The 7574-nt window shown below is 36.6% G+C and overlaps 1 long non-coding RNA gene across 1 annotated transcript in view; it reads left to right on the plus strand.

The window, feature by feature from the left end:
- Positions 1-6805, plus strand: part of LOC102500743 (uncharacterized) — an 18373-nt gene extending 11568 nt beyond the window's left edge. Inside the window, exon 4 of the long non-coding RNA XR_003548380.1 lies at positions 6296-6805. This is a non-coding gene — a long non-coding RNA (uncharacterized LOC102500743). The remainder of the gene's footprint in view (positions 1-6295) is intronic.
- Positions 6806-7574: the final 769 nt, after the last annotated feature.

Raw genomic sequence — 7574 nt, forward strand, 5'->3', positions numbered from 1 at the left:
TTATTATCAATCTATACTTACTTAAAAAGAAAATGAAAGCACAGATTAAGTAATTTGCTCAAGGATACACCTAAAATCTAGTTTAGCCACTATTAAAAAATCCAGGGAATCCTGTTTCAGAATTCATGCCAACATACTTGCTATTAATATAGCTATATTATGCTTCTTTTAGGTACTGTTTTCCTGCCATATCTTTGCATTTACTTGTTATTTGGTATGATTTTGGAGCAAAGTCATTGTGATCATGAAACATGTTTGGAATGCACCAAACACCTTGAGATTTTAATGGGATATACTGCCCAAAGCTCATGTATGGAAATCACCTATGTGCTAATGACTTGTCATACCTTTGAATTAGTCATTCTTAAAATTGCTACCTTTTTTTTTTTAAGTTTTCAATTGTATGAGAGAATGAATTTCTCATTGTTAAGCTACTTTGGTTAGTTGTTCTGTTATTTACAGCTATAAACATTCTAATTGGAACAGGGCTGTAAAGTTGTTTTTTTTTTTTTTTTTGTACATAGTTTGCCAAAGTGTGCATGTGCTCACTGGAGAGAGACAGAGAGGAGTGGGGAGAGGAAAAGTGAGGAAACACTCCCTCCCCCTCAAAGGGAACATTCATACTATAATTCCTTCTTCATCTCACCTTCGTTTGGAATTTTGTGCACACATACACTTGTGCCCATATATTTTTCTAGCCACAGTGTCTAGGACTCCAAAGTGCCATCAGTCATGTGGGATCCAGCTGCCCTATACTTTATGCCACCAGATGACCTTGTTTTTTTTCTTAGTGGTTTGTCTTGGATCAGTCCAAGGCTTGTGAAGAAATGTTCTGTAGGTGAGTTGAGAATTAGGCTGGAGCTGTGAGTGCTGTGGAGAGAGGACAAGATTGGCTATTGTTTTGAAATGGACAAGGCTTGTGTGTGTTTAAAAACAGGGATGGATCTACTTTGACCATAGAGGAGAGAAAAGGAGAAAATTCTCAGAGCATATTCCCAGATGAAACAGCAGGGAATTGAATCCAAAGCACAGGAGGAGGGATTGCCTTAAACTGTTTGAAGATACACTCTGGATCAAAACAGGAGAGCAGGAGATAGGCATGGACTCAAATTGTTTCTCAGATTTTAGAAATTTCAGAATGTTACAGTTCATTTCGATTACTTTGGGTTCCTGGGTTTTTTTTGTTTGTTTGCTTTTTCTTCTTCTTCTACCTATACTTACATATTGGGAAGTCCTTTGAAAATTCTGATTTATGATTAGAAAGAAAGGCTTGTCATTCTAGTGTTTTTATGTGACATGGAAAATAATAGTTCAACTAACTATTTGCTGTAATAATAAAGACCAGAAGCAAAAACCAAAGGCCAGGATCCTAGAGTCTTTCATGTTGACCTCTGTTCTATTATGAACTTTAAAATCTGTTTTACATCAGACACTGCAGGAAATAGGGTAGGAGAACATGGGAAAGGAATATATCCTGCTAAGGTTGCCTAGGTCTGGGGGAATTGGTGATGTTACCAAAAAGAAACAAACAGCAATTGATGAGGGTTTTCAATGTGATTAAAAATGCTTTGATGTCAGCTGATTTTTTTAAAAGAGAGAAAGATGCATATTTTAGCAAGAACATATCAAAATAAAACCCAGATTGACCAAGGTAATTTCCAAGAAAACAAGATACAAAGAATTGAGTATAGGCAAAACCATAGAACATAAAGGCATAAGACTTTTACTAGAATTCACAGTAAAAAGTACAAGAAATTCCTTTAGTCACATGAAAATGTTAACTAAAGAACCTTTTAAAAATCAGTAGAAAACAGCTTTAGAATAATGTATTTTAAATGAAAAAGAATAGCTTTAAATATGATAAATTATTTAGAGCCCACGATTTGAGTGGACAATCTGCATTATATTACATTTTTAAGTAAGTAATCTCGTTTAATTTTGTGAAAAACAACTTTATATATTATCATAGCTTTTCTAGTTTCTGTCTCACCTTCCACTCCTGTCATTGATAATGAAATGATTATTAGTGTGATACTATTTACCTTTTCCTGACAAGGTTAAAAGCATTGTTAATTGACCACTAGTTTCAATGGATATGGTATAGTAGTGATTACAGTGCTACGCAAAGGACTGTCCCACCATAAACACAATGTCCACAGAACCTGTCTGCATGAACCAACATTTTAACACACTCTGGAAACAAGTATTTTCTCACACAATGCTGCTCTCACCATAAGGACCATGTCCGGCAGGCCAAAGTACGTGCCCAGAGCAATTTGCTCCTCATAATACAGAGTGGGTTCAGTTCTGTAATTTAATTCCTCCCACTTACCCTTGAATGAATAGAGTGAGAAGGGGCATGATGCCTACCTGGAAAATTTCACCACATCATTCAAGATTCTTTTCCTGTCTTACACATTCTATGTGGTCATTATAAATCTCCTTTCCTTGCATTTCCAGTCTAGGGAGAGGAAAGTGGAAAATAAGTCTAGACTGCGCCAATCATTATTAATTAAACTATTTTATTTATTAAGGGTGTGTGTGTATGTGTGTGTGTGTGTGTGTGTATCTTTGTCTATCTATCTATCTATCTATCTATATATATATCAATTAAATTAATTTATATGTTTATTCTCTGGCAGGATAAAACTGATTTCTTTGCAGAGCAGTGGCATACTAACAAATGTTACATTTGGAAGGATGTATAAAAATCAATGATCAAAACCTGAATGGAGTCTGACTATATCCTTTCCAGTTGGAGAACACAGAATTAAAATAAAGATAAGAGAGATGTAAATATCTTTTAATAACAGAAAAGTCAGCTTGACATAAATTTCAAAGACTTGTACATTGGCTTTATTTTCTTGAAATCATTCTAAACTTTCTACTTAGTGAAATATAGGAAGAAGGAAATGAACAATATTCTTGAAAAAATTGTTTTTTTATATGGTTCCGAATCTTTAAAAAATTCTGACACTGAGCTGATTTTGAAAACTAATCATCTTTCATGCTAAAGAAGTTTAAATTGCCAGTTTAAGCCTGTTAAAAATATTTTTATTGCATTCTTAGTAATTTCCCTTGGAAGCATTTTTAAAGGCTCAGGAAAACATTTACAATTTTATAAAACCCTTTAAATTAATTTATAACTTAGCTATGAGCTTCTTTTAGGGAGACTCAAAACAGTGGGCGACCTTATATCCATAATGTGTATGCTTAAATGTTTTATTACAGCCAAATGAATTAGGATGGAATTATTTAACTTTAGATATCCCATTTCATTTAACTGCAATTCATATGGCCCTTTACTTAAACCAATTTAATTTCATTTTAAACAATTGCAAGTTGACTTGTGTATGTTTTGTTTTTTTATTTACAATTGTAGAATGGCTTCAAGGTAGGGAATACGAAAACACTGACCACGTTTAATAAGTATCATTGACATTTTATCCCATCAGATGTTTAAGAAAGTCAGCGTTTCCTAGTAGTCTTGATTAGTAAGACATACTGTCTTGAATTCCTTTCATACTTCACATTGCATCCTCTTGCTCCTTCTTTTTAATCTCATTGTTGCTACGGTAACTAACAGTGTGGAAGTCTAGCCTGACAGCACACTGCCTCAGCCATACCTGTCTTTCATTTTCTGTCCCAAGGTATTTTTATGTTTATGTTTAGTTCTATTTGTTTTCTAACAAATACCCAAGGACTATCTATTTTCCATCTCTGTAGCATTTCAATTGCAGTCATATCATGAGCCAGGTAATGCTCTCGTTGCTCATTTCTACTTCCCATTCAGTTTTAGCTTTGGTCTTCCAGGTTTACCCCAGGATTACTTAAAGAAATGTCTGGGGAGGAGGAAGCAGGTGGTATGGTGACCATGGGCACTGGACTCCCACATAGCTGACCATGGTTCGAATCCTGTACCTGGAGGCTTGCTTTCTCACTTTTTCTAGCTCTCTGGAAATATTAAAATAATAATAATAAATATAGTTAAGTAAAGTAATTCTTATTAAAAAAAAAAAGAAAAGCAATGTCTGGAATGACACGATGGAGCGAGTTGGTGGCCACATCTGTGCGTCAAACACAAAGGTGCAGATCTTTGTGAAGACCCTGATGATAAGACCATTACCCTCAAGATTAAGCCCAGTGAGACCCGAAAATATCAAAGTGATTCGAGTCCCAGATCTGCGTGCTTTCTCACTTTCTCTCTCTCTCTCTGTCTCTCTGTCTTTCTCTCTCTCTCTTTCTCTCTGTGTCCCTCTCTGGTCAAATTTAAATAAATAAATAAAAATAAATAAAAGCAAAAAATAAAATAATTCTTTAAAAAAAGTAAAAAAAAATTCTAAAAAATAAAAGTAAAGAGCTATAGCAGGTTGTAAAAGTATATCCATTCTGGGGCTGTTGTGGTGGTTAAGGTGCTCCCGCATGACTGACTATGGACTGACTCCTGGACCTGGTGGCTTGCTTTCTCACTTTCTCTCTTTCTCTATCTCTCTCTTTCTCTGGTCAAATTAAAGAGTAATAATGATAAAAATAAAATAAAATGAATAGTTCTTAAAAAAATATTATATTCATCCACCAAGGGCCAAAGATGTGTTTTCTCCACTGTCAAGGCGACATTGGTAGAATGTGGTCTAAGACTGACATTCATTCTACTGAATCTCCATGATGTGTGAAAACTGATCAAAGTTAACCTTTCTAAATGAGCAGTTTTAATGTAAAATTATTCAGCCAATCCAGACCACATGTTCTTACTAATCCATGTGCACACTACACACATATTACTTTGGGGCAGTGGTAAGCATTTCTTTAACTTTGAGGGAGATGTCTTCTATCACAGCAGCAGTCTAGGCCTGCACAGTAGATTGGATCTAATAAAATGACTCTTGTCAGAATCCGATCCGTAGTGTTTGACCAGACTGTTCAAGTAGTAGGAGAATATTGGAGTGGCCAGTGTCTTGCAGTGGGAGAAAATGCCTTTGAATTATGAAATATCAGCGTTCTTCTCACCTGTACAAAGGAATCAGATTTCTGTGATTGGTTGTCTAGGACTAAGGCTACCGGTTCACACACTTGCTTGGACTGACTAAATATAAACCTATCCTAATGTGTCAATTCTAGATATTATTAGCACACAGATGCTCATTTTTCTACCTCCCTTCCCCCATGCCATTGGGTCACTGAAAAAGTCATGATAGATTTTTCTGTTTTGTTCTATGCAAAAATGTGTCATGACTTTTCCGATGACCCAATGCTATAGGTTTTATAGATTTGCAAATTAAACCAGCCTTATTTGTTGATGCAGACAAAATATTGTGACCAGGATTGGGGTTTAGTATGACAATTCATGCACTTGCACACTTTAAACCCAATAATCAGGTATAAATATAGGAAGAGAGCAGTTGGGGTCATTTTAGAAATAGCTCAAGATGGCTTTCTGGGGTGAAGGTGAGGTGACCTCTGTGGAAAAGGTCAGAGGCATATCAGGACTTGAGGCTGAATCAAAAGTTAACAAAAAGAGCATATGCTTTTAATTGTCTCAAGGGAACCAGTTATAGGGTGTACTATGGTTTAAATGAGTTTCCTCAAGCTTTGTACGTTGAGATTTGGTTCCTATTATGATGGCATTAAGAGGAACATTGATCTGACTATGGGATATGACATGGAGCCTTTGGGAGATGGTGAGTGTGGAGATCCCACAATAGACTTGTGGTACCTTTGTAAGAAGAGAGAGACCAGAACAGAGCCACAAGGATATGCATGGACGTGGAGACAGACACTCTGGCTCCTGCTGTCTCACTGTGTGATGCCCTCACCTGCTCCAGGACTCTGTGGAGAGCTCCCCTCAGCAAAAAGACCCTCTCCAGATGCAGCTCCTTGACCTTGGACCTCTAAAATCATGAACTAAATAGACCTCTGCTATTTACACATTACCCAGAGTCAAGTTTTTCTATTAGTAGCAACACAACAGGCTAAAATACAATGCTTCTAATAGAACTCACACATGTCCCATGAAAGGAAGAATAGTATTTACCAGGGGCTGGCAAGTGGTATGGTGATTGAGGAGCTGGACTCCCACATGGCCGACCACAGTTCTAGTCCTGGACCTGGTGGCTTGTTTTCCCACTTTCCCTCTCTCTCTCTGGTGAGTGCACATGCACTATACCAAATTAAAAACAAATAATAATAAATAAAATTAAATAACTCTTTAAAAAAATATTTACCCTCTGCTAGGGTCAGAATGATATCAGCATTACCTTTTCCTTCCCCCTGATTTTCCCTCCCTTTCCTAATACAGCATTGAAGGAGCCAGTGAGTGGGAGAAGCAATGGGCATACAAGCAGAGAACATAATGCAAAATTCACCATACTCTCCTGCTTCCCCGGTGAAGGCTTTCCATGAAGACTGGAGACCAGCCAGGACAAGGCAGAAACTCTGTTACATCAAGCTCAGAATTTCAACTATTGCATGTTGCTGGACCTTTAAGTTACTGAATTAAATGTGTATTGTGATTCATGGGATTGAAAGATTTTTCAATTTCTGAGAGGAATCAGAAAAATCATAGATTTTACCCAAGGAAAGGGAAAGACTAGCTCCTTCTACAGAATGGCGATTTGGGGGATGGGGGAAAGTAGCTGCTTTCTAATTGTATCTTATGACTCTCATTTCTCCAGTGGTTGTCTTCTGTATTTGTAGATCACCTTTCTTGTTGTGTTATTCAAATTATGTCTATCAGAAGTTGGCAAACTATAGTCATAGGCCAAATATAGTCTACAATCAGTAGTGGTAAATAAAACTTTATTAGAACAGAGCCATACTCACTTGTTTATGTATTGTTATGTATCGCAGCAGCAGGGCTGTTAATTCAAATAAATACATATAAAATACATATTTATATGTCTCACAGATGGGTAAACAGCAACTGGTACTTATGATAGTCAATAAAAAACCTTTAACTTAACTTACCTAGGCACTGCGTTAGCCACGAAAAGAAAAGAACAATGATGCAAAAAATGTATGAAATTTTACCAGATAAAGAAATTGACAAACAAATTTCATTGATAGACACACAACACAACATGACCTTAAAAGAAAAAAAAAAAAAAGCACTTCTAAGTGGTACATCACTTTAGATGGATTTGGTTGCAAGTAAGAGAAAATGAAACTCGAACTGGCTGAAATGATGCAGAGCTGTGCTTCTCAAAGTGGGGTCAGTGAACATGCAGGATTAGCACCACCTAGCATCGTGTTAGAGATGCAGATCTTATGGTTTACCCTAGAACTATGAATCAGAATCTCTCGAATTATTGCTCAGAAATTTGTTTTTGTCATTTGTTTAAAAGTTATTAAATTTATTTCTTGAAAGAGAGAGAGCATCCCCAACAGAATCTTGATGCCACTTTCCACCCTAGCCTGTAGCCGTCCCTGGATCCTGAACAACCGTGTGTCCAGCACACCCAGGGAGGTCTCTGGACTTGAACCAAGGAAATCCCTATGTAAGTTGCATTGCAGAGTGGTTATTTACCATTACACTATTATCTGGTCCCAGAAATCTGTGTGTTAACAAGTGTCCTAGG

The sequence above is a fragment of the Tupaia chinensis genome, unplaced genomic scaffold, assembly GCF_000334495.1.
Source record: "Tupaia chinensis unplaced genomic scaffold, TupChi_1.0 Scaffold149537_1, whole genome shotgun sequence".
In the NCBI taxonomy this organism is placed as follows: Eukaryota; Metazoa; Chordata; class Mammalia; order Scandentia; family Tupaiidae; genus Tupaia; species Tupaia belangeri.